At 34.9% G+C, this 25661-nt stretch overlaps 1 protein-coding gene across 9 annotated transcripts in view; it reads left to right on the top strand.

The window, feature by feature from the left end:
• Positions 1–25661, top strand: part of CAB39L (calcium binding protein 39 like) — a 138126-nt gene that overhangs the window by 38357 nt on the left and 74108 nt on the right. For 2 of the 9 annotated variants that reach the window (XM_074329935.2, XM_074329936.2), the window contains exon 3: positions 15019–15156. The exons of 4 other annotated variants lie outside the window; for them this stretch is intronic. The gene's annotated coding sequence lies outside the window, so the exon portion shown is untranslated. Of the gene's footprint in view, positions 1–14758; positions 14895–15017; positions 15157–25661 lie in introns of those variants that run through there. 3 more of the 9 variants (XM_074329937.2, XM_074329938.2, XM_074329939.2) reach the window with 3 other exon arrangements.

Raw genomic sequence — 25661 nt, 5'->3', positions numbered from 1 at the left:
CCTTAATTTGGGAAGTTGGAGTAAAACCATAGCATATATTTCATTTAGAATTGTTACATTGTTTGGAAAGAAGTAGAACTGTAACTATTAAAATTTGGTGCATGTGAGTTGTAGCCTTTGTTACCGGAGAGTGAGTCCTTCTTGGCATGATGTCCAGGTTCTTGGGGTCTCGAGCAAAGAATTGAACGAGACACAGAAATAAAGTGGTGAAAGAGTAGTTTATTAGAAGAGATAGTACACTGCAAAGAAATAGAAATGGACCCCAGCAGTAGAGAATGGCTCATTGGGAAGTCCTTCCCAATGGAACGGTTCATGGGCCCCGACTAACGAGGCCTTGGTGGTTTTTATCTTTTTCTCTGAAATGGGCTGTTCCTCTGTGATTGACAAGAAGCTATTACCTCATCTTTTTAAAACTGTGCAGGTGTGAGTGTCTGGTTTGATCTAGTTGGGTATCTTGTACCCATTTGTTTACAATGGGAAGGGAAAGTTTCAGACAGAGAGGGGAGGTCTTCTGTGTGGTAATGCAGAGACCCGATGTCTATCTCTAACTGCCTGCCTTGTTTTTCCCTTGAGAGACGTGATCCCCATAAAATCTCTATGGGAAGCTGAGGGACAGGAGGTCTGTTCTTCTGCATCTGCTTCCTGCTGGGCAGGGCTGTAAAGCTGTCCCTACCTATTCGGGATTCACGGAACTCTTGCCCTATCTGATCTGAGAGGAAGGGGTCTCGAGATCTGCCTGGAAGACCGTGCTGGCTTCTCTGGTTGTGACGGGTAACCTTGGTGGGGTATCCTCTGTATCCCCAAGGCCTCTAAATGACGAAAAATAGATTTTAATTAATAAATCCGTTAGCTCTATAGAGCCTGTGGCCATTCAACCAGTCATTCAGGTGGTGTCAGTTGTCCTGACTGGGGCCCAGAATGGGTTGGAAAGAACACTAGGCTTCAGTGATTACAATCAACAAGTACACTGGCCTGGGGGAATGTTAAGACCTATTTGGTTTGTGGGATGGCCAAGAGTTAGGTTTGGACTGGCATGGGGGATGTTGGGAAGTCACCGGCTTTTAAGTAGTTATCTGAGGCCGGGGTGAGAAACATCCTGTGATTCAGGCTACAGCAATCTTTAGTCTAGGATTCAGAACTGATTAAGAGAGTAATCAGAGGCCGGGGCTAAGGAGCTAAGAAACTAGGGAAAAGGAGACTTAAAATTTATATAGTAAGGGAGGCTTAAAACTTTTGTAGTGAGGGAGCTCTCCCATATCACCTTTATTTTTCTTACTAGATTTATATGTTTTTTTTATAAGATCAGTTTCACTCTGCTCAAATGTACACTGTTATTCCACCCTCATTCTCTTTAGATGACCATGAGTCCTTCTTTTCTGAAAAAATTGTAGCAGTCACGTACTTCCTAACTTCATTACTCTATACCTGGACTGTCACTTTACTCACACTTTCCTTTCCTTCTCACTTTAGAAAAATACGTATCTTTATTCTTGGAGGTTAAATTTTCCACTTGTGTTCTTGATCCCTTCCTTCATTGTGGGCTCAAGGATCTTGCCCCATTAGGTATCCGCTTCTCATTTTCTCATCTTGCATCTTCCTTATATCTGTCCCACTCAATCTACTGGGAGTTCTAAGTTTAAAAAAAAAAAAAAGCAAACAAAACCCCCTTTCATGAGCCCTTCAAGCTCTCCTTCCATTCCTTATCAAGCACTTGGAAACTGTAATACGTGCTGGCACCTCCATTACCTCATCCTTAACCTCTTATAATCCTAATTGTGCCCTTGTCTACTTGCTGTATGTCACGTGCTACTAAGACTCCAACCTCTCAGCCAGTGTTCTACGCAGGGCAGCTGAGCCATGCTACCTGCATCAGAGCCAATGTTACCAGTTTCCCAGAGGACGGACACGGAGTCCTGTGCCTGATTTATGCTTTGCTATATACTGCGAAATATCCTTGTGCGCTCAGCCTGGCTTTGGTTTCTCGATCAGCCTATGTCTTTTCAATGTTAGAGGAATATGAATTCTTATAAGGTCCCTTTCCTTGTCCTAAGTGGTTCTCTGAAGACCCCCTCTGAAGATCACCTCCCTTTGCTTTGTGAGAATTAAAGGAGGGCCTTAGAAATTAGATGTAGGTTTCGGCAGGATGCTCATCGCTGCTCTCTGCAGCATCCAGTGTTGTTGAATACTTGTCATTCTTGAAGTTCTTGTTTTTGTTTTGTTGTTCTGGTTCTTTTTTCCCTCTCTAACCACTGTTTCTTTAGTAACTTTTTTTTTTTTTTTTTAACAACACCTGTAGGTGCTCCCTAACGTTCTGTCCTTGGCTCTCGTTTTGGTCTTGTATTCCATTGGCAGAATTGCCAGATACATATTGCTGTGGCTCAGTTTTTCTCTCCAAGTCCTAGTTCTCTGTGTTCAACTGTCTGTAGGCATCTGGTTCAGAAGTCTGACTGGCCCCTCAAACGTGTTGTATATGAAGCAATTGGTTCTTTTGTAAAACTTGTGTTTCCTCCTTTGGTCCTTATTTATTTTAATGCTATTACCCATCTACTCTTTCACACAAGCATGGAAACTCGTTGTCGTCTGGACTCTTCTTTCACTTACAGTCCACATTTATTCAGTTGCCAGACCTACTGTCCGCTGATATGCACAATCTTCTCATTCCCACCTAGCTACTGTCACCGTCATGGTGGACGACTGCAATTGCCTTTAATGTCTCTGTGTCCCCAAGAGCAGATTGCCCTCAGCTGTTTGGGTGAATGAATCCCAGAATTGAAGGACATGTGTAACAGAGCCTTGCTGTTGTAAACATGTTCAGGGTCATTGCATTTAGTTGTGTAGCTTGTGTCCTGCACGAAGGCTCCCACCCGGCCAGGGGAGTGAGTGGGGCCTCAAATCCCATAGAAGCTATTAGTAACCCTGTACATACTGACAGTACTAATTGAAGTTCGTTATGAGAACTACTTTGTGTCACATAGAAACTAGCTAAAACCTATTTGTTTTAGGTTTTAGGAATGAAAGATATGGATTAATCAAGTAAAATAAAGCATTATTATCGAACCATCTCCTTGATATTTACTATTAATTTCAAATCCACAAATATTGTGGAATCCCTGTGTCACTTCTAGAACTTTTGAGATTAGTTGTAATTTTTTACTTGGCTCAAATGGTTAATATTCCTACTTCCCTTGCTCCCACCTTAACTCTGCCTTTTGGTTAGGGTAATCTGATATGAGGTAAATGTATTTTTTTAAAATAATAATCAGTTATGTTTTTTGTTTTTATTTCATTTCATTTCATTTCATTTCATTTCATTGTATTGGGAGAGGGGAACAGGACTTTATTGGGGAACAGTGCGTACTTCCAGGACATTTTTTTTCCCCAAGTTGTTGTCCTTTCAATCTTAGTTGTGGAGGGCACAGCTCAGCTCCAGGTCCAGTTGCCATTGCTAGTTGCAGGGGGCGCAGCCCACCATCCCTTGCGGGAGTCGAAACTGGCAACCTTGTGGCTGAGAGGATGCGCTCCAACCAACTGAGCCATCCGGGAGGCAGCTCGGCTCAAGGTGCCTGTTCAATCTTAGTTGCAGGGGGCACAGCCCACCATCCCTTCCGGGACTTGAGGAATCGAACTGGCAACCTTGTGGTTGAGAGCCCACTGGCCCATGTGGGAATTGAACCGGCAGCCTTCGGAGTTAGGAGCACGAGCTCTAACCGCCTAAGCCATTGGGCCGGCCCCTGTATTTGTTTTTTATCTTGTCCCTTCAGCTCCATTATAGTGGATCCAATGACAATGGCTTCTGAAAGTTTTTCTAGTTTGACTTAGGGTTAAGTCATAGAGAAAAAGAATATGTTTATTTTTTAAACCCATTCCATTTTACTAGTTTTCTAGTTTACTAATTTGTATAGTTACATGTGTGTGAGATAAAATTTTCATAATACTTTGAAAGATAGATAGTATTCCTCCTTAAATACAGTACAGAGACCAAAGGTTAGAGAGATTAATTGAGTTGGGTACAAGGCAAACAAATGATGATGCTAGACTGAAATCCAGCGTTTCTGTATTGCTATCCTATGCTTTTTTAAATTGCTGCATCCGGTGATTTTTTTTTCCAGATTTTTAAATTAGTTTCAGGTGTACAAAACAACACAATGATCAGATATCTACATCCCTCACAAAGTGACAACCCCCCTCACAGTCCACTACGCCTCCAACATCGTACACAGCTGTCACTATGCCATTGATTACATTTCCCAGGATGTACTTCACATTGAGTGACCATATGTATACATTCAGTATAATTCTACATCACCTTCAGGTGTACAGCGCAGTGGTCAGGCATCTACAAAATCTATGAAATGATCTCCCCAATAAGTCCAGTGCCCATCTGGCACCCTGCATAATCTATACAACCTTATTGATTATATTCCCCATACTGTATTTCATATCCCTGTGACTATTTTGTGACTGCCAATTTGTACTTTCTAATCTTTTCACTTCCTTCCCCACCCCCCTCCCATCTAGCAACCATCACTTTTTGTCTGTATCTCTGAGTCTATTTCTGTTTTGTTTGCTCATGTATTCTGTTCCTTGGATTCTACATATAAGTGAGACCATATGGTATTTGTCTTTCTCCGTCTGACTTATTTCACTGAGCATAATGTTCTCTAGGTCCATCCATGTTGTTGCAAATGGTGAGATTTCATTCCTTTTTATGACAGAGTAATATTCCATTTTATAAATGTACCACAATTTCTTTATCCAGTCGCCTATTGATGGGCATTTTGATTGTTGCCATATTGTGGCTATTGTGAATAGCTCTACAATAAACATAGGGGTGCATATATTTTTTCAAATTAGTGTTTTGGATTTCTTTGGCTAGATACACAGGAGTGGAATTGCTGGGTCATAAGGTAGTTCCATTTCCAGTCCTTTGAGGAATGTCCACACTGCCTTCCACAGCGGCTGCACCAATCTGCAATCTCATCAACAGTGCACAAGGGTTCCCTTTTCTCCACATCCGCGCCAGCACTTGTTTGTTGCTTTGTTGATGGTATTCTTGGCTTTCAGGGACTACTCTGGAGTTTTGGAAATATAGTAAATGGGAGTAGGGGGTGTCACCTAATTTTTGCTATTCAACTTCCTAAAAGAAACAACAAAAAGGAGATGAGAAGCAAAGCAACTTAAGAGAGAAACAAGAATAATTAAGCTTTGTTATCTTGTTGAAATTAACTATAAGCCCTTTTAAAGATTTCCAAATTTGGCCAAGGATTAGCAATTAATGGACAATTGGAAATGTGTGTTTCATTTTATCAATTAACCTAAATTTCTGTGCAACTTGAACACCTCTAAAGCATTTCTGCTTTTATTAAAGCAATTTCCATATCTTTAAGCAATTTCTAGGGACACAGTGTTAACTCTGTCAGAAACACAATTATGAGAAGGAAGAACTAGGGATATCTATGGTACATGGGTGGCATGACAAACTCCTAAGACAGTAAACAAAAAAGGTTCTTTGCTTTGGGACCCCTTGTTGGCAAAGGCTTTTGAAGAATAAATCAGATGTTTGATATCTACACTGCAGTCTTTAGTAGAGAAAAAACAGAGGAACAAAAGCACAAATGAGATGTGAAGAAATAGAGGCAGTGGGAATAAGAGAGATGTAAATACCATTTTTAAAAAATCAGGACTTCCAGTTACCCAAATTAACAGAATTACAATAGGTCCACAATACTTGTTAGCACAGACTAACATATACATATGCATATGTACGTAAACATGTACATGTATTTTGATGGTAAAAGTAATAGTCATTTGTGCTATAACACTTGCTTTGAAATCACAAATTTATTCCAACATGATTGATATACGTATGAGGGAACAATTTGAGTGTAATGCAGATTTCTCATTTGTTTTTGTGTAGTTTCATTTGTGAGAAACACCATGTGAACACAGAAAACCACCCAGCTAACCCAAGCCACCACGATGGAATATACAAAGTGCACACATGCACACACCTCAGATATCTAGCAGAGATCTCACATGTTATATGAGTCATATCCATCCATATTTGATGTTACAACTTTCTAGCTGATTTTAGATAACCCATTTCTTTTTCAAAATAACTCACAAGCTACAACTTTTTAACACCCACCACAGACAAATGTCAGATATTTTTAAAGAAAGAGTGCCATATTTATTGTAGCATTTATATATTTCTAACCATTTAGCACTTGTAAAACTTTGCTACTCTTTTTATTAGGTTCCTTCCTTTTTTATTAATGTCTCTGACAAAGTTTTTTTTTTTTTTTTTTTTTTAACGATTTTATTGGGGAAGAGGAAGAGGACTTTATTGGGGAACAGTGTGTACTTCAGGACTTTTTTTTTTTCCCAAGTCAAGTTGTTGTCGTTTCAGCCTTAGTTGTGGAGGGCGCAGCTCAGCTCCAGGTCCAGTTGCCGTTGCTAGTTACAGGGGGTGCAGCCCACCATCCCTTGCGGAAGTCGAACCGGCAACCTTGTGGTTGAGAGGACGCACTCCAACCAACTGAGCCATCCAGTAGCTCAGCGGCAGCTCAGCTCAAGGTGCCGTGTTCAATCTTAGTTGCAGGGGGCGCTGCCCACCATCCCTTGCGGGAGTCGAACCAGCAACCTTGTGGTTGAGAGGACGCGCTCCAACCAACTGAGCCATCCGGTAGCTCAGCGGCAGCTCAGCTCAAGGTGCCATGTTCAATCTTAGTTGCAGGGGGCGCTGCCCACCATCCCTTGCAGGACTCGAGGAATCAAACTGGCAGCCTTGTGGTTGAGAGCCCACTGGCCCACGTGGGAATCGAACCGGCAGCCCTGGGAGTTAGGAGCATGGAGCTCCAACTGCCTGAGCCACCGGGACGGCCCTCTGACAAAGTTTTTGAGTACTGAGCTCCAACCCCACATTCCTTATTATTCCTGTGATTCTAATTGCATGATTTTGTATGGCATGGTGATTTTTAGGACACTTATGTCATTTTGTAGCAGAACTGACTATACATGTTAATTACAGAACATTTGAAAAACATACAAGAAGAAAATAATCACCAATGATCCAATTAATGTTAACATTTTGGTAATCTTTCCATGTCCATATGGAAAGAAATGTTTGTGTAAGAAATAGGATAAAAATTTGGGGCACATATTCTTTACTTCCATCTTGGGTTTTTATAACTTGATATTATATAATAAATGATATTGTATAATACGCTCATTTCTTGAAATATTTTTAAAGAACATGACCATGATATTCTGTATGGATGACTGAACTATACTCAGTGTTTAGCAGGTGTGCTGAATGCCCTGTGACTGTGGTGGTGGTTTGGACGTCTACTCTGATTGGTCTATGCTCATGTCTCATGTAACTGGTTAAATATAACCAATCCCATAGTTTTGGACTTTTAAATTGTTTCTGGGTTTTTTTTTGCTTTTGTTTTTGCTATAAGTAGCAGTGTGATAAGCATTCTTATATGTGCTTTCTTGCATACTTATAATTCTTAGAATAAATTTGTAAGCATTGAATTACTAAGTAAAAAGGTATATGAATATTATAAGGTTTTTGCCATTTATCATTAATATCTCTGCAGAAAAATTATGTTAATTTACCCTCTACGTGAAAGGACTAGAGTTCTTATTTCAGTGTACCCTCACCAACCTTAGAAGTATAATTAAAACAAACATAAAGCAAACTACTATCTGTTTAGGTAATGCAGTGCTAATCAGGTGAGAAGAATGTAGGGAAAATATAGAGGCTGATCCCTTTCTACGGGGAGTTAAATACAGAAGGATTTACAATAAGAAGAATATACGATAAGAAGTGGAGTGATGGCTAGAACTGATAAATGAGAATTTATCATTTTAAGTAATAAATGAATATGCTTTGACTAGAGGTTTTATAAAAGATGAAGGGCAAAAGGTGCTGTAAAATTTCTGCCTTGCAAAAATGCTGAATGATCCAGTGATACAAGTTAAAACTAATCAAAAGGAATGGAAGTCTTACTTAAGATTCTCCAGCCATCACTTCCAATTGCCAGATTATAAGCCACCTTCTTCATGATAGTGATATTGTAAATGAGTAAAGTCACAGGTAAATGAAATGAGTCATAATCAGAAGTGGGACAATATATGGTTTTGTAAAGCTCTACCTGGTAGAATTTGAGTCATAGGATTTTGAGTGAAAGACAAAGAATGAGCTCATATGGGAAAGGATAACTAAAAGGGCATATACAGAATCTGAGAGCTTAAGAACTTCCTAAACATTATTATTACCTGCCTGTTTGTCTCTCCAGTGTGATCACAACCCTGAGCTAAATCAGTATGAGCAAAAGCAGGGAGGCAGAAAGTGTGAGAAAGATATGAAAGAACCTAGGAGGTATGATTAGAAGATAGGAAAGATATGATTAGAAAGAAAACACTAGAACCTAGGAGGAGCTTGAAGACCCAAACATCTGCTACTTCTCTCTTGTTGGGCAAAGATAACAGTGACTCTTGAAATACAGAGAAATCTAGTGGGATGCAGCCTGGGTGTAAGGAACATGTTTTCCCCATTGTTTGGAAGAAGAGGCCAAGATGGAAGCAATTTAATGTGGGAGTTTGAGTAAAAGGCAGAGCAATGAAGCCTGTTAGAGATAAAAATCACAATAGCAGGCCCAGATTCAACAATTTCTGGCTTAAATTAGAAAACAAAAGGCAAAGTGATTAAAAGCCAATTGAAATTTTTATACAGTTATTTTGTCAAAGGAATTCAAGCCAGAGACGTAAAGGCCTGCGGTTTCCCATGTTCAGGCAACTTTCAGACCCCTAAATCTGACCCCAAAACAAGTGGACGACTTTAGCAGGAAAACTCCCAGCCAGGAACCATCCACAGCGGCCTTCTCAGGTGTGGTTTTGGAGGACAACTGAGAAGGGAGATTCTCCCAGAGATTAGAGAGATCAAAACCAAAGGCAACCAGTTTGGTAACCAAGGAACTCATTCACCTTCCCATTCAGGGAAGCACACTCTTCCTGTCCAGCAAAATATCATATATATTAGGGATGGGTGTTTCTTCCCTCCCTTTTTTCATGCAGAAGTTAGTTATTGCCGGTGTCCTGTTTTCCCTTTGCCTTGTTTATTTGATGTGTTGGTGAGGGTGGGGATTTAATTTATAACTGAGCTATAGCATGCTGGACCCTAAGGAGCTACTGCTTCAAACTTGATTCAGAAGCATACAACCAACAGAGATCTTGGAGCTGGATACAGTCACAAGTTTGAACAAGGGTGACTGTTAGTCACATTGGAAAACTTGTCCAGTGTTAGGCAGGACCACTGTTAAAAAGTACAGATGTGGGGAAAGGGTAGGTGTGGATGCTTAGCAACCAGGTTGGACCGTATTATATTACGTATATGATACAGACACGTGACTGAGTGACTCCAACTATACATGCTTTGCAATTAAATCATAGTGCAGATAATCTCACCCAGCATCTCACTTAATGAGTCTTAAGTAAGCTTGATGGAAGACTCGAAGTAGCTCTTTCATAGTGGCCCTCTCAGTGTGCCTTTTTCTTACCTCCTAGGCCTGTCAGTCACTTAGCATTCATCCTAATACACTCCGTAGCCCAGCTGGTCAATAAGAGCACCCCATTCTATGGATATGGTTATTAACAGTTGGTTACCTGAACTAGCAGGACCAGTCATTTCTCAGGGATTGATTTGGCTACTAAAAGAGAGGCCCAGGGCTTCTTTCTTTTTGAGATCATGGGGACCAAGGCCATGTAATCTGTCAGAGGCTGTTTTTGCAACATATAGAGAGATCCCAACTGTGAATGAAGACAACACACAAGAAAATGCAAAGAGAATGATCTCCAATGACATTGTTGAAGCTTGGGCTGAAGTTAGCTTTAATTTAGGCACTGCTGACATTTTGGCACTGTTGACATTTAGGGCTGGATAATTCTTTATGGGGAAGAGGACATTCATGGATTGCAGGATGTGTAGCAGCATCTCTGGCCTCTACTCACTAGATTCTTCTCCAGCTGAGAACCTCTACTCTAATCCTAGACTTTTTGGTTACAAGATCCTTAAGTTCCGTTTTTGCTGAACTTAATAGCATTGGGTCTGTCACTTGCAGTTCAATTGTTTTAGTTAATACACTTATTCATACAGCTTTTATATGTAAATAAAAATAAATGTATTAATTAAACATAAACAACTCTAAAACCAATAAAGTAAAATTAACAATAATTTAACAGCACTAAATTGCAGATACAGCAATCATAAAAATATGTATTTATATGTTTAGCATTTCACATGTTATTCTTGACTTTTTTAACATCACAAACTAGTTTTTGTGTCAGTTATTATTGTTGACAGTAAACTTTTTTTTTAACCACCTATGTGTTATTTTAATGGAGTGATCAGTTTAATAATGTGCCTTTAAAATTTCTATTACTAGTTAGAACATTTACAACTAATGAAATGTTGCAGTAGATATATACCAAGATGGAATCTAAGTCTTATAACCTTATAACACTCAATAATGTGAATGTGACTGCTAAGATGGAGAAGGTAATTTGGAATTTTGCATAATCATACCATCACATATAGTGATAAATCATTTTTCCCACCACATTTTTTATTTAAATAATTGTAGAATGGTTGCTTAGTTAACATACTGTGATGTCATTCGACCATAACCTGATCTATATGCATCACTTATATTTTTAACTCTTCATCTATGCTTTTCTTAATAGTTGAGACAACTCCGTGAAATTACATCATTTATAGTAGCTTCTTAAAGTCTCTATTTAGTAATAAAAAAATTAAAATCTCATTCTATGAAATTGCTCCCAGTTGTGAATTAACAATGTAAAATAGAAATTTTGATTTTACAACAGGTAACCTAATTCAGCATTTTGAAATCTCTAATATAAAGGTAGTCACGTATACCTACCCCTATGTTAAAAGTTATATTAGACGTTAACTGCAAAGAATTCTTTAAACTCCATTCACGATTATTGTTTTGACATCAAAAGTAAATTCCCTTTGAAACGGATTTTTAAAATAAGAAAAAAATTCTTTTATATTTACCTACATATTTATTATTTTTGATGCTATTCATTACTTTGTGAAGATTTCCATTTAATATAATATTTTTTCTGCTTCAAGAAAGGACCTCCTTTAACATTTTTTTTAGCTTTCATTTGTTAGCTATTAATTCAGCTTTTTTGTATCTTCATTTCTGAAAGATATCAAGAGGTTTTTTCAGTAGTTTGAAAAATGTTGCTCCAATGCCTTCTGACTCGCACTGTTTTTGATGAGGAATCTGCTCTCATTTTTTCTTTTTTTCTCTGTGTATAATGTATCTTTTTAGACTGCTTTTAGGACATTGTCTTACCACTAATTTTAAGCAATTTCATTATACTGTGCCTTGGTATAGTTTTCTTTATGTTTCTTATGTTTGGGCTTCATTGCTCCTAGACATGTGGGTTTTTTATTTTTATTGAATTTGAAAATTTTTCAGTCATCATTTTCTGTTACTCCTGTTTTCTCCTCTCCTTGTAGGATATAAATGATATGTATGCTAGGTTGCTTGACGTTTTACCATAATTCAGGGTTGCTCTGTTCATTTTTGTTCATTTTTTGGCCTTTTTTTCCCCTCAGTGTTTTATTTTGTTAAGTTTTGTTAATCTTCAAGTTTACCCACCTTTCTTCTGCAGTGTTCCATCTGTTCATCTTATTTGGTGTAATTTTCATTTCAGAAACTTTAGTTTTAATCTCTAGCAATTTGATTTGGGTCTTTTTAATATATTCCACGTCTCTCCTTAACATACTTATGCTATCTCATACCTTCTTGAACCTATGGAGTACATTTGTAATCACTATTACAAATATAATATTTCAATAGTTTGTGTACTAATTCTATTATCTGTGTCATTTCTGAGTCAGTTCCTATTGATTGATTTTTTTTCTCCTTATCATGCATCGTATTTTCCTGCGTTTTGCATGCCTGCTAGTTTTTGACTGGATGCCAGACATTGTTAATTTTATGTTGTGTGCTAGGTAGCTAAAATTTTATTTAAATATTTTGAATTCTTTTCTAGGATGCAGTTGATTTATTTGGAAAGAATTTGATCCTTTTAAGGCTTACTTGTAAGCTCTATTAGGAGGGACCATAATAACATCTTTTAATTAATTTGTTGCCACTACTGAGGCAATATCCTGAGTATTACTCAATTCAATTTCTCATCTTATTATGAGATTTCTTCACTCTGGCTGTTGGGAACATGAATTATTCCCAGACCTGTGCGAGTACCGAGAATTGTTCACCTTGCTTCTTTCCAGGGGTTCTTTCCTTGGCCATGGAGAGTTTTCTCACAGACATTCACTGACCAGTTCTCAGATGAAGATTTGCGGGGAGCCCTCTGCAGATCTCTGGGCTCTCTTTACAGCTTTCTCCTCTCTGGTGATTTTGCACTGTGAATTTTAGTCACGTTAGCCTTCTTAAATTCTCAACTCTGCTTCTTCAACTATGGGAGACAGCCATACTGTTTGGGTTCCTTCCTGCTCTGCAGCCTGGGGCAGTTGTCTTACTTTGTTTGTTTCCCTTCCCTCAGCAATTACAGGGCTGGGCTGCCTGTTGTCTAGTATCTGAAAACCATTGTTTTATATATTTTGTCCTGGTTTTTAGTTATGTAAGGCAGAAGAGTAAATTCAGTCCTGTTACTCTATCATATCCTGAAACAGAAGCCACTGTAATTCTACTTTTAATTCTTTGTTCAAATAATTTTTAGAAGAGTGTTTTTTATTTTTTCTATTTTCAAGTATTAATAGGGTTTTTAAAGGAACATTTGCTTATCTGTTGAAAAATTTTAAAGTAACTTCTAGTTCTTCTATCATCTTGTTTTCAGAGGATGAAGCTTGTACCATTTCTCTTTTGGAAATTTATTGATTTATTCGTGGCCTAATATGAGGTCATATGATTTTTTTGTGTGCATCTTTAAAAAATGGTGTTTAATAGAAATCAAATATAAACATACACACAATCATAAGTACTCAGTCTTACTTATATTTTAAATACCTTACCATTATTTTCTGGCTTAGTCATAAATTGCTGACATATCCCAATTTTAAAGTAACTTAAAAAAAAAATTAACCTTGTAATTATTCTAAGTGACCCCCCCACCCCCATAAAAATGCTGAATTTCTCCAATTGTACCAGAACTCTTTCGGTGTAGTCTTAGACCCAGTAAGATACTAGACACTTAATTCCTTTTAGTGATTTGGGATAATTTTCATTTAACATTTCTTTAACAATAGGAAATAAAACTGAATTTTACAAACTAATTGAAGGAATAATCAGCAAACTAATCTCTAGTCTTTTTATGCCTATTTTTTAGGTGTTAAAATACAAATTCCCTTATAATATATTTAAAATGTTAAAGTCTGCTTTAAATGAACCAGATTAAGATAATACATTTTTAAATATATGTATATGAAAATATATATTAAATATATGATATATAGATTAAGAAATAAAGCCAAGCTTTATTTGCTTATTTTTCTTAAGGGTTATAAATAACTGTTTAAAGATATTTACCTTTCACTTTAAGTTCATAGTCTTAGAGATATTTTAGTTCTGCAGAGAGTAAGATGAAAATAATAATAGGTCTAATAACTACTTCTGGCAGCTCTGTGAGACCTGGGAGATCTGTCATCAGAAGAGCGCAAGAATTTTGATTTATAACACATAGTAGGAGACAGAGAACCTGAAAATCTTTGAAGCTAAGGAACTGGAACAGAAAATTCCAAAACAGGCTCTGACTAGCATTTTCACAGAACCAGCATGTATTCCAAGCTGAATACATTGCCTCGTAATTCCAGATTCCTGCAAATGCCACCTAAACCTGTCACCAACCATCCCACTCAGCTTTCTACTTAATTCCTCATTCCCAAACCTTGCAGAAAGATCCATAATTTTAAGGTATTTTATTCTGTAATTATACATGTTTAATACTTTTAAAAAGTGTGTGTTTGTGTAGCCTTTAGCCTTCTAAATTTTCGTTGATGAGATATTTTGCATCCTGATAATAATGCTTGTATGTGTGAGAGGAGAGGGCACTTTCTAAATAAGTAATTACATTTGGTTTGCCCATGAATGGTATGCGCTGCTCTATTTATTATTTGTGGTGTCAGTGCTTTTCTATGTTCTTTATAGTTTACCTTTTATAATTGCAGATGTTAGTTATAAGTTTCAAAATATACCCTATTGAAACATACATTAAAATTTCACTTAAAATTAAATTGGGAATAATTCTAAAATCTTCCTTGCTTTTGAAAGCTCAAGATTAAATTTTTTGAGTCTTAAAATCTCAGGATAAAATTATTTGAGTATTTACTTGCTACACTTTCTTATTATGATTGGGAATAGCATCTTCCCTGAGGAACTGATATATTAGCAGATTAATGTGTTATTACCACTATCAACACGCCTTTGTTGGAAACCTTTATTTACATTTTTAAAACAAGATGGTCAGGCCAGTTTAATCTGTTGACAAAACCCCATGCATAAACAAATATAGGATTTAAAGGGAAAGGATGTGATGAGGAAAAATGTTTTGTTTATATCCCTAGACTTTTTTTGGCCAAGAATGAAATTTGCCTCAGCTTAATTGCTTTACACACATTCTTGTGACGTTGTACAAGTGGGAGACAGGAAGAAAAAGAGGGAGCTAGGACTGTTTGGTATGTATCTAAAAGTGTGTGTTAGAGAGGGAGAAGAGAACGCATAAGCAAGCTGGTTTGACCAGAAACAGAACTGCCTGTGACAGATTAAGAGACAAGCAAGGCTTGGAATCTGAGAGCGAGCAAAGAGAGTGGAAATTTACAGCTGCCCTGTGTGAGTGTTCAAGTGATCATTTTCTGCTAACGTTTTTCCGGTGGTAACTGTTACTTTTCAAAGAGAGACAGAAAGTCAAAAGGGGATTGTGGAAACTCTTTTCTCTGCCATGCTTTGGTAATAGGAAGCACCCTCTATTGAATGGAAGATAAAGGCTACTTCATCTAAAGTGCTTTGAGCCCAAGAGAGAGCTGTCTTCAGCACCTCACCATGTGTCTACTTTTTGTTGCTTAGACAAGCCTGGACATTTCTATAACATTTGGTGAGTATCAACCAGGTTATAGAAATGGAGTTAACATGGTAAACTTTAGTTTTTGTTGAGGTTTTATAGTTATTGTTTATGTATTTATTTTAAATTGTGTTGATACCTTGTTTCTTTGTGCATGATAAACTGCTGTTACTAGGAGAGGTTTAAAAAAACAACTACAAAACAATACTTCTCTGTTGCCTACGGCACTTGAACCACTACCAACTATTTTGTGTCCATGAAATATCTTATTTTAGAAATGGGTTTTTATTTACAAAGAGTTTCCAAAAATAAAAAGAATGGCAGTATATCATTTTTCATGTTTCTCTTTCAACTGTATGAAAATTCAAAAGTTATCTCTGTCTAGTGGCAGTAAGTTTAAAATTATTGTTTTGATGTTTGGTAATATCAATTATCATAAATTACAACATTCCCTTATGATTCAAATAGAAATGTTAATGATATCATTAATTAAAAGGATATATAATTTAAATATTTGAATGCTTCTGTTAGATCCAGTAACACACGATTTTTTTCAAAGTTCTGTAATGAAAATGAAAATTAGACAATTTGCATATCAAATTTACCATTGGATGCAATGCAAATGCACATGGATTTTAAATTAAGGAATAAAGCAGTTAATTTTGTTCTTATAGCTGATAACCAAGCTCTCATATAATGTTGGTCTGCTGATGAACTAGTATAACCAGATGCATATGTAAGCAACAGAGCAGAAAAAAATAAAAGTAAACTCTTAAAATATGCATTCACATTCCAATACAAACTTAAAATAGGAAATTATATGCTAATTTTATACATGTCTTTTTAAAGGCATCAGTGGAAGGCATGTAGTCATTCCTTTGTGGGAGGAAGGAAGTATATATATTGTTAGCTGCTAAACTGAGTCATTGCATAAAGATGAACCATTTCTAAGCAAAGTTTCTATTCTACTCTTTGCCAGCCTCAAAAAATGTGCCCTTATTGATTCAAGTGAGTCCTTTAAGACAGAAGAACTTAGCAAAGTGTCAGCAAGTACATTAAAAAGATTTGTACCCTAGATATAACATAAAATGGCTGTACTTTCTCTAATGCTTCCTTTATGTGTGCAGAAGCCTGTAGAACAGGTTTTGTTTTGTGGTGTGTTTTTTTTCTTTTCTTTTTTTTTTTTAGCCTGTTGATCTATGTATAAGAAGAAACTCAGCTGCTTTTCTGGACCAGTATCTTGCACTTGAAGTCAAAAATAAATAAAATAGTGATAATATCACAAACCAACTTTTACTTCTTTAAAGAATTTCCCACACTCAGTCTTTCTTGGACTGATGGAGGATTGTACACAGCTTCACAATCTTCAAAATATTCTTTTATTTTAATCTAGTAATTCATTGGTATTACCTTAGCTGGTGGCACCATTTATTAAGCCCTTAGGGACATAAATGTAGAAATAAAGAATAAGTCATCTGCAGTTTACAAATGTTTTGTACTTGGGCAGTTTGTTTGTGAGTGGGTTGTTGGGAATTCGAGACCTATCTTCCCTGGGAAACAATTTAACAAATGATTGTTTGGCTTTTATTATAGCCCAAGAATATATTTTATTCACACAGTAGCAAAACCATCACCATCCTGAAAAATATTAGAAAATCAATTCTAGTGATGAAGCTACATATAAAAACAATTACATTCAATAAATCATTATCTTTATCTTAAATATTAATGCTTGAAGAATAGCAAGTTTAATAAGAGATGGATGTGTATTTGGAAAGATGCTTATAAATAGGATTTCTAGTTACTTTTAAGAGCTTTCAAGGTTCGTTGCACTGTATCTGAGACCTAGGCATATTAAAATCAGTGCTTTTTCTTTTCCTCGCTACAGGAGTATTTCTAGCCATTGCTCTTATGCTTATTAGCCATTTCTGAGGTCTAGTCCAGTGTCTGGCACATAAGTAGGTACCTAATAAATAGCTACTAGATAAGGACCAAATTCTTTTTTTAGTTCATGAAAATGGAACTGAGTAATTTTTTGACAGTATTCCAAAAAAGAAAAGGGATTTAGGGACACACAGTTTTCATAATGAGAAAAATGGCCTGACAAGAATTGATTTAATTGTGAGATGCGAACAAAGCAATAGGCATATTAGGAGAAAAAGAAATGACCATAGTATAACTTGTCAATCCTGAATGAGTAGGCATGGTGATGAGGGGAGGCAAGAAGCTAGGTATCCTGAGTACAGGAGACATTCTGAAGAAAAGTATCAACTTTAATTCAGAAGAAATGTATTTGCATATGTGTACTAGGACCCATACTAAGAAATGTGGTCTATTTGGAAATCTCAAATTAGGTTGATCCAAATTAAGGTTAGTTACACTGGCCCTCTCAGTTCCTCTAAAGTGCCAAGATATAAAATTTAAAAGTTAGTAATGCAATAAACAGATATAGTAAAATAATTAATGATGAAATAAACAATGCAATGAATGCACTTATCTTGGATGATTTTTAGTGGCAGAAAATCTTTTCCATTTGATCAAAAAAACTTTCTTTGTTTATTTAAAAAAATAGTAAACCTACCACCACATTAAAAAAAATCAGAAAAGTTCAGGAATTACCATTCTTTTATGTGGCAAATCATAATTAAAAAGTAATGATTATGAGTAGTCCTAGATGGCATATAATAGGTGCTTAATAAATATTTGTTGATTGAATGAAATAAGGTAAAATAGTTTGGACAGTTTTTCATTTCTGAGATATAGATGTCTGTGTTTACGTGTACATGTACACATATTTAAAATATAGCTTAAAGATAATATTTACTGATATTTAGCAAGGAAAAAGGCTATTAAAACTATATTAGCATGCTTTTTAATTATGTTTCTTAGTATTCCATCGGTAATTTTAAAAATTGGCTTAAACTGAAATCTTTACTGCTTCTAAATGAGTTAGTATACTTTTCAGTAACTCATATGTCTTAAATTTCTAGCAGAAACTCATCTAAGTCTTCCAAATTTGGGAGGATGAAAGGTTATGTTAACCAACCCACCCAGAAACACTGTGCAAACCTGAAAGTCTATCAGCTATGAGCTATCTTCCGCTAAGTTACATTCATTTCTACTCTCCCATATAAATCTTTTTATAGATTGACAGTTCATAGGCACAGGGGCTTACTGAAGCTATGAAATAGTTATATTTCACTCTATACTATAAACCTTGTCTTACTACCAATAACAGTATGAATCAAAATTTGATGATTTTTATGGCTATTATGTATGTGTTTAAAGGAAAGACTAAAAAACTGAATTTTGAGTTTCCCTTGATAATTCTGTTATGAAGAATAACCACTGTGAATTTCGGAGATCTGAAGTTTGACTGTAGTTACTAGGTTTTGAAAATACTGACCTAACTTTGGATCTTTGCTATAAATTGAGATTGTGAAATTCTAATATGAAATTATCATTCATTGACAATCAATAACTAAAAGATGTAGAAAATTTTAGCTCCAACAAATGACTGGAGTTGTCAACAGAAACTTACTATGAGCCTAATGAATGAAGTTATTGGTTGTTTTTTTCTGGAACAGTAATCTAGTAGGTTATTATTCATAACAATAAGTTATTGTATGTCTTATTAACTTCATACATTCATTCTATTTTTAAATTATTTCAGTGGTTAAAATATATTATAATTAAGGAGCATTTCCCAAGGACATGTGTTTCTCTTAGAATTGTACACTTGAAACCTATATAATTTTACTAACCATTGTCACTCCAATAAATTTAATAAAATAAGTTCAAAAAATAGATTTTATTCTGATATAAGTCTGATCAAGGCTTCCTGATGAATGAGGATGTATTAAAAAAGCTTCTCACAAGTTTTCCATTTCTATATAAATTGTCCATATTTAGAAAATGTCTGTCCTTCAAATTCTATTAGTAAAACTTATAAAAACAAAATAATTCTTAGTCATTTTGAACTGAGAAACAGGATGATCAGTGAAAGTCTTCATTTATACTTTACTGTCTACTGATTTCCACTTATTTCTATTGCTACATATAAGTACAAAATTCAATTGTGATGCCTTCTAATTACAATTAGGATGCATATTTTAAAGTGGAATAGTTGAAGGGTAGAAGACATTGATTGGAAGATACTTTGAATATATAATGTGCTTTATAATGGATTTGGTATCATATATATATAAAACTATAATGATATGCTTTGTAATTTATTATCTCTGTGATGGCAATTCCAAATTATGAATTTGTGGAGGGGTGGGGAGAGGCCTACTTGAATACAGCAAATGCAGTAGAGCGTTTAGGTATACTTTTTTTATTTTAAAATTTATACTCAATCAAATGTACCCATTTTAAGAGAAGAGTTCAATGAATATTGACAAATGTATACACTCATGGAACCTTCCATCCCGTTTTAAAAAATGAATCTTATAGGCCTATTGCCATAAACGCTCTTTTTTTTAAAAATTTTATTGGGGAACATTGGGGAACAGTGTGTTTCTCCAGGGCCCATCAGCTCCAAGTCATTGCCCTTCAATCTAGTTGTGGAGGGTGCAGCTCAGCTCCAAGTCCAGTCACCGTTTTCAATCGTTAGTTGCAGGGGGCAGAGCCCACCATCCCACGCGGGAATTGAATTGGCAATCTTGTTGACAGCAGGTGCTCTAACCAACTGAGCCATCCAGCCGCCCCTCTAGAAGCTTAGTGGCAGCTCGTTGTCTTCAATCTAGTTATGGAGGGCGCAGCTCACTGGCCCATGTGGGAATCAAACCAGCAACCCTGTTGTTCAGAGCTTGCACTCTAACCAACTGAACGCTCTTTTGATTATATTATTTTTATCTGAGTCCTATTTGGAATACAGATAAAAGAATGGTAATTCCTGAATTTTTCCAAAATTTTTTTAATGTGGTGGTAGTTTTATTTCATTATTTTTAGTTTAAGAGAATGTACCTTATTCTTAAGTTTAAATTAGCAAGCTCAAAAAACAATTTTTGAAATGTTCCTCTGTCACTCATTGTTGATTGTAAAATAAACTTTCATGAAGGGAAGAAGGCTAATTTTTGAGTTGGCTTTCTTACAGTGAGTTAGCAGTTTGGTTATACTTTTTATGGTTTTACCTATGGAAATTTGAAATTTTTCTTGGCTTCAGAGATAAATTTCTCACTCGCTTGAACTTTGATGGAAATCTTTGAAATTAGAACTATTATTGGACAGCACAGTTGGAGGTTAGACATAAAGGCCTAGAAATAGTCATTAGCCTCCTACAGATGGATATTTATTTACTCCCCTTTAAAACATTTTAAGGGATAACAATGAGGGCATTTAATGCCGAAATGACCTCTTCCCCTAGCTTCCCCATTTTTCTCCGGCTTCAAACACTCCTCTCCACTTATGTCACTGAAGATATTCCAGTGACTGACTCAAGCAATTGATTTGGGCCGTCTTTAATGGCATTCACACATAAGTTAGAAACATGAAATATTTTACTGTGTATTAGGAAAGGGAATGCTGCCAAAATCTACAAAATCTACAGAGACTGAGTTCCCGGGGAGCAGAGCTGAATAACCTTTTTTGGCTTTTCCTCCAGAATCTGAGCCAAGTACTACTCTTTATGAAATTTCATAGCCAAAGTAACAGAAATCATATTTGTCTGACTAATGCTTTGAAAAGACATGATGATCAGATATTCCACAGTCTGAATTTTTAAAAATGGTTGTTTAGTCATTAAAAATGTCATTTATGAGAAGGTGTTTCCATTATAAAAGCATTTGCATGATCTATTAACTAAAGTTTGGAAAAAACAGAAAATTTGAAGGAAGAAGAAAATTATTCACAGCCAACTACCCAGAGGCAATTACTGTTAATTTTTTAAAATCATTTTTTCTATTCATAGGTTTTGTCCATTTGTGTGTGTGTGTTTTACATAATTGTAGTTATTCTCTGTAATATGGGATGCTGTTTTTAACATTTCCATTTTTTTTTTCAGATTCTTTATAAACATTTTCATAGCCATACACTGTATTTCATCAAACCAAAAAGACTTTGGTTTAAGGCATATACTTTATGTACCACAAAGAAAGAAAAACAAAACTCCCAGTTACTATAAGGTCCCATTAATTGTAAGAAGTAGAATTAGTACTAAGTTAGAAGTTGTAAACATTTAAAGTTTCTAGATCCATCTTGCCATATTATTGTCCAATTTATTTCCCACCAGTAAGAAAAGAAAGGGCCTGTTGCATCTCACTATCAATAGAATTGAATTTTCTCAAAACAACAATAAAAAACTTTGTATATGAGGCAAAGTAGTTTTTCACTTTGAGTTTGCATTTTTTTAATTATAGATAATAAATAAATATTCTATGTGTTTAACTGTATTTTTTCCTTTGTTGTTTTCCATTATCTACATATTATTTCCTTAATAGTTTTCTTAATTCATCTTAAGAAATATCCTTTTATAATGATATTAGCCCTCTGTCTTTTGTATTTATATCACAGAATTCTCTTATTTGTTGTTTGCCTGTAATTTTATTATTTCATCCATTAAAATTAAAAATTTTATTAGATTTGTAGCATATTTATATTAACTCTGATTTGTCAGTCTTTTTCTTTGAGATTTATTTCATCACTTCTAATATTAGAGAAATTATTTTACATACAGAAATTTGAAAGTCACTTATATTAATTTCTATATCTGGGCTCTTTTGTTCTATTGGTCTGTTTTTCTTGTGCCCCTGTTTTACTTATAGTACATTATAACACTTTTAATTCCATTCCCTCCTGAGTAATCTTCGTTTTTATAATTTGTTGTCCGTGCATTTTCAGTATTCTTAATTTAGTTACCAAAAATTTTTGGACTTGTGACTGGAATTGTTTCAAATCAAGAACTTTTGGAATAATTGACATTTTAATAATATTCAGTTTTTCTATTAAAAAACAGGATCGGTTTTTCTACTCAGACCTTTTCTACCTTAGTTATGTGGGTTTTCCCACACAATCTCTTTATTGTTTCAGTAAATGTGCTCATGATAAATGAAGCAGAAAAACACCAAGATGGAAAAAATTTAAATGTATTACAAATCTCATAATTCAGATAATACCATTAACATTAGCTGAGCCACATTTTAGAAATCGTTCTGTGGTTGTATACAATTAGAAGGATGGCTTGCTGAAGGATCAAATAGATAAAATGACACATCTTGTATATCACTAACTACAACTTTGATTTGTTAGTTTTCTTTAGGAACAGTACTTAACCTTATTTTGGATTATCATTCTCGATTTTCCATAGTGATATATTCTTTATTTTTAAGTTTTTATTTTGAAATAACTATAGATTCACATGCAGTTATAAGAAATAATATAAGGAGATTTTGTACCCTTCATCCAGTTTCCCCCTATAATGACATCTTGCATAACTATAGTCCACTATCACAATGAGAAAATTGACACTGATAACAATTTACAGACCTTATTTAGATTTCCCTGGTTTCACATGCATTCTTTTTCCATGTGTATAGATATATTTAATTCTTTGCAGTTATATCATATAATTAGTTTCATGTGAACATTACTACAGTCAAAACACAGAAGAGTTCCATTGCGAGGATCTCGTCTACACTTTTTTAGCCACAGCCACCTCCCACCCTCAGCCCTCCATAACCCTTGACAACCACTGTTCTCCATCTTTATAATTTTCACATTTTAGAAATATGGAATGGAATCATTCAATATGTAACTTCTTCAGGTTCACTGTTTTCACTCACCATAATTCCGTGGAGATCCAAGTTGTTGAGTATATCAATAGTTTGTTGCTTTTTATTTCTGAGTAGTAGTCTATGGTATGGATGTATTACAGTTTAATCATTTGCCCATTGGAGTACATCTGGGTTGTTTCCAAAGTTTTGCTATTACAAATAATGGTGCTGTGAAAATTTGTGTACAGGTTTTTGTGTGATTTTTTGTGTGAAAATTTAAGTTTTTCATTTCTCTTGTGATTGAAGCCTTAGAGTGCAGTAGGTTGTATGGTCATCATATGTGTCGTTTTGTAAGAAGCTGCCACATTCTTTTTTAGAACAGTTATACCATTTTACATTCCCACTAGCAATGTATGAGTAACCGAGTTTTTTTGCATCCTCAGCAGCATTGGGTGTGTTATCACTGTTTTTTTATCTAAGTCATTTTGATATGTGTGTTATAATATCTCATTGTGGTTTCAATTTGCATTTTCCTAATGGTTAATAATGTTGAACAACTTTTCACAAGCTAATTTGCCATCTGTATATCCTTTTTGGTGAAATGTTTGTTCATGTCTTTTGCCCATTTTCCAATTGGATTTTTAGTTATTTTACTGCTTGGTTTTGAGAATTCTTTAAATATTCTAGTTACAGGTGCTTTACTGGTGCTTTATGTGTTGGTTATGTGGGTTTTAAATATGCTATAATAATATACTTTTATATTTAACTTTTTAAAATTAAAGTTTTGTAGTTTTTTTCAAGTGTAGATCTGGTTGTAGATAGTGTATGTAGAATGGGATATGTTTTTCGTTATATTTTCTAACTAGTTATTGCTTAGGTATGAAAGCTAGTAGTTTATGTATATTTATCATATATTTGAATATTCAGCTCCTATTAAGCCCATAGGTTTTTCAGTTGTTCATCTTAGGTTTTTGATGTATATAATAATATTGACTGTGAATTACAGATTGTCATATCTTTCCCAAATTTTGTACTGATTTCTGTTTTATATTTTAATGCATTGATCAGAACATAAAATAATGGTGATCTGATAATAATTGTCTTTGTTTGCACCTCTTTTTAGTGATAATACCTCCATTCAAATGATTTTTTTTTATTGAGCTGAGATATATATATATGCGTATCTCTATAGGATGACTTTTTGTCATCAACTGAAATAATTTTTATTTGACTTATTGATGTAATTAATTAGACTCACTAATTTCCTAATATTAAATAATCTGATTTGATATATTATTCTATAAACATAGTCTTTGATTTTTATTGACAAGCATTGTATATACTTAGGATCTACATTCAACATATTTTAACTGAGAATAATTTAAATTACTTCCCTAGTAACTCTTGTTCCCATTTCTGTCAATAGCTATTCTAAACTTATTTCTTTCCTTAAAATCCCTATCATACTCTGTTCTTCATCTCTGTCCAGCAGTGACTTGTTCTTCTACTTAGCAGAGAAAATCAAGGTCACAAAATAAAAATAGATATGTAATATAATCTTTATTTTGCCCAACATATATAAAATGTTTTTCAGTTTATAAAGGAGATTGACATATATGTTTATATATATTATATGTAATCTATAAATATATGTCCTATTACAATAATAATTAAATAATACAATGTCTACCCAATGTGTGTGTGTGTGTGTGTGTTCTGGTTCTTAAGTGCTATTCTGGATTTACCACCTCTTTGGAAGTTTGTAGAATTTCTCCTTAGTCTTAGAGTTCAGAAATTTTAGAATGTTCGTGGAGTGGGCGTTTTGCATTCCCCTTGTATATCCATTAGCTTACATAAATCTGAAGACGTGCCTTTGTTCAGCTACAGGAAATTTTCTTTCATTATTTTTCTTTGTTGATTTATTTGTTACTATCTCTTTGTCAATTATCTGTTGTTTTTTCCCTTTAAGAATTCCCATTCAATCAATATTGGCTCTGCAGAGCTATTCTGTATTTCCGACCTTTCTCTGAATAGGTTCTTCTTTGTTTTTGTTTGTGTTTTGCTCTCTATTCCAGGAGATTTCCGTGGCTTGGTATTCAAATTGCTTATTTGTTTTTCAATTATATACTGTTCTACCAGTTGGCCATTCTACTGCATTTTTATTTAGTCATGCATGTTTTAGTTCTAAGAATGTTTTCTTGTTCACTGTTTACTTCTTTCTCATAGCAGCCTGTTCTTATTTTATGGACATGATAACATATCATAATTTTTTTGGGGGGAGGGATATTAAATAAACAAATACATATATTTTTGTTTTAATGTCCTTCTTCTCCACCCTCCTCCTATGGGTTTGCTCTTTTTATCTGTATATTTCTCTTTCATTTTCTTGACTTTCCTCAAATGTTTGGTGATTCTTGATTTTGATTTATATTTTTTTAAAAAGGACTCTATTAATTAGTATCAGTAGCTGGTATGGCTTTCGTCAACTACCTAAAGAAATGACCAAAGTAGAGAGATAGGAAATTTATAGAAAAAGAAAGTTTAAAAGCCAGTAAGTATATGAAAATGTGCTCATTCTCGTTAGTCATTTTGGAAATACAAATTAAGAGAATAATGGGGTAATCTTTTACAACTGACATATTGGCAAAAATTTTAAATTCTGACAGCCTCAACTGTGGAAAGGATGAAGCACAATTGGGACTCATACCAGTGAAAGTATAATCATTATAACAACTTGGGAAAGCAATATGTCCGTATCTAGTAAAGATGAGCATACTGTGTGTCCCCTTTAAATCCATTTTAGAGCAGTGAGTTTGAAACCTGAGC

This window comes from Rhinolophus sinicus, chromosome 16, assembly GCF_057876585.1.
Source record: "Rhinolophus sinicus isolate RSI-liver-muscle chromosome 16, RSI-T2T, whole genome shotgun sequence".
NCBI classification, from domain to species: Eukaryota; Metazoa; Chordata; class Mammalia; order Chiroptera; family Rhinolophidae; genus Rhinolophus; species Rhinolophus sinicus.
Note: the sequence above shows the minus strand (reverse complement) of the source record. Positions and strands in the feature narration are given on the sequence as shown.